The sequence below is a fragment of the Chrysochloris asiatica genome, unplaced genomic scaffold, assembly GCF_000296735.1.
Source record: "Chrysochloris asiatica unplaced genomic scaffold, ChrAsi1.0 scaffold00709, whole genome shotgun sequence".
Taxonomy (NCBI): domain Eukaryota; kingdom Metazoa; phylum Chordata; class Mammalia; order Afrosoricida; family Chrysochloridae; genus Chrysochloris; species Chrysochloris asiatica.
The window spans coordinates 90,751-93,520 of NW_006409227.1; the positions used below are offsets into that span (position 1 = coordinate 90,751).

The 2,770-nt window shown below is 42.8% G+C and overlaps 1 pseudogene; it reads left to right on the forward strand.

The window, feature by feature from the left end:
- Positions 1-1,489: 1,489 nt before the first annotated feature.
- Positions 1,490-2,275, forward strand: LOC102841724 (annotated as a pseudogene).
- The last annotated feature ends 495 nt before the right edge of the window (positions 2,276-2,770 follow it).

The following is a 2,770-nucleotide window of genomic DNA, read 5'->3' on the forward strand; positions in this document are numbered from 1 at the left end:
TTTTGGAAAAGTCTTTTGATGCACGTAAGTTTTTAATTTTTAGTGTGTCCCAATCATCTAATTTATCTTGTTTTGTTTGTATAGTTTTCAAAATGCTTGGTAGTCTGTGTATGCCCTGAATTAGAGCCCTCACATTTGTCCTGATTTTTTCATTGATGGCCTTCATAATTCTGGGATTCGCATTTAGGTCTTTATTCCATGCTGAGTTGGTTTTTGTATAAGACATGAGCTAAGTGTCTTGTTTTGATCTTTTGCATATCGCTTTCTAGTTCTGCCAGCACCATCTGTTGAAGAGACTATCATCTCCCCATGAGATATATTTAGGTATTTTGTGGAAAATCAGTTGGCTGTATGTGGATGGGTTAATTTCTGGATTCTCGATTCTGTTCCATTGATCAATGTATCTTTCATTGTACAGGTACCAAGCTGTTTTGATCACTGTAGCTGTGTAATAAATTTTGAAATTAGGGAGTGAGATGCTTCCAACCTTATTCTTCTTCTTAAGCAGTATTTTGCTTATCCAAGGTCTCTTTGCTTTCCATACAAAATTTGTAATTGTTTTTTCCATCTCTTTGAATAATGTCATTGGAATCTGATTGGGTTGCATTATATGTGTAAATTCCTTTGGGAAGTATTGACATTTTCACAATGTTAATTCTTCCTATCCAGGAGCATGGTACATTCTTCCATTTTTGTAGGTTTCTTTTGTTTTTTTATAATATTGTTTTGTAGTTTTCTTTGTATAGGTCCTTTGTCTCTTTGGTTACATTTATCCCCATATATTTCATCCTTTAGGCAGCTTTTTTGAGTTTTAAGCAAGTTGTTTGCCTTGGAAGCATCAAGGCAAGAAAAGTATGTGCCAATCAGAGAAAACTCCCTTTCTAGGACTGAAAGTAAAAAGGAGCCAGTGAGCAGTCTAATATCTTTATTGATGACCACCTGGATCTACTCATTGAATGGAAGTGGAGTAAATGCAACAATGAAGAGATGGGCTGAGTTTGGACATGTTGTATTAGCACCAGTTGATCTGGTCACAATAGCTAGAAATGAGAGAGAAGAGAAAGGCCTGGCTGGTCTGAAGTTTAGAGAGTTGTATAAACTGATACCACAGAAAAAAACTTAGACCTTTGGGGGTAGGGCTGAGAGAGTGAAGGAGTCAGCTGGTCTGAAGTGTGGGGAGTTGTGTATGAACCCCTAAAATTATAACTGGTACCCATTTGATCTAGCTTAGCTGGCTAGGTCTGGGTTGATCAGAAACTGACCAGATGTCTGATACCATGATTAAGTCTAAAATGTTACAATTTGATGAATTGGACTTTTACTTTTAGGCACAGTTGCTCAAAGTTCCAACCAGAATGGAAGATTCTTCAGATTCAAGGAACATGCCTGTTTCCTCAAAATACTGGATTGATAGGGGTGGGCAATTAAGCGAGAGTGGAAGTAGGTGTGAGTTGTCAAAAGCAAGTTCCAGCCAGCAGAAGACGACAACATGGCTGCCAAGGTGTTTGAATCCAACAGCAAGTTTGGCCTGGCCTTGACCTTTGTGGGAGGCCTGGTAAACTCTGCCTTGTACAATGTGGATGCGGGACACAGAGCTGTTATATTTGACAGGTTCCATGGACTCTAGTACATCGTGGCAGGTGAAGGGACTCAATTTCTCATCCCTTGGGTACAGAAACCAATTATTTTTTACTGCTGCTCTTTAACACATAACGTGCCAGTGATCACTAGTAGCAAAGATTTACAGAACGTGAAGATCACACTGCACATCCTGTTCTGGCCAGCTGCCAGCCAGCTGCTGTGCATCTACACTTGGAGAGGACTACCAAGAGCATATGCTGCCATCCATCACTACCAATATCCTCAAGTCATTGGTGGCTGGCTTTGATGATGGAGAACTCATCATGATGATGGAGAGCTGGTCTCCAGACAGGTTAGCAACAACCTCATGGAGCACACTGCCACCTTTGGGTTCATTCTTGACACATCTGACCTTTGGGAATGAATTTATAGATGTAGTAGAAGCCAAACAGGTGGCTCAGCAGGAAGCAGATTTGTGGTGGAAAAGGCTGAGCAGCAGAAGGCAGCAGCCATCATCTCTGCGGAAAGTGATTCCAAAGCAGCCGAGTTGGTCGCCAACCCTTTGGCTACTGTGGGCCTGATTGAGCTGTGCAAACTGGAAGCTGCAGAGGACATTGCCTGTCAGCTCTCGCGCTCTCGGATCATCACCTACCTGCTACATGGGCAGTCAGTGCTCCTCCAGCTGCCCCAGTGAAGCTGCCCTGCCCATAGCCCTGCCGATTCTTCACACAGCTGTCCCTCTGCCCCTCTCCAGCAATCACTGTGAGATTTCAAGATTGGCTTAAATAGTGAAAGAAATAAAATCAATTCAGCACTTTCATTACTCCAACAAATGACGCATTTTCCTTTTTTCCACATCTGTCCACTTTTTAACCCACCCTCAGACAGCAAAGTCGTTTGAACTGCAAGATTGGTAGTTCAAGCTCACCAGCTGCTCCTTGGAAACCCTACACAGGGTCGTTATGGATCGGAGTCTACTTAACGGCACTTAACAACAACAACAACAACAACAACTTGAACCCACTCCCACATCTTGCCAACATACCTGCCTATGCAGACTGGCTTTGGGCCCCCTATTTGGGACCTGTGAGTGCTTCAGCCTGGGCACTGGCAGTTGGTAGAAGAAAGACAGGGTAGCGGATATGACAGACCAGAAGCACAGTGGTTAGTTTGAGCAAAAGTGCAGCCT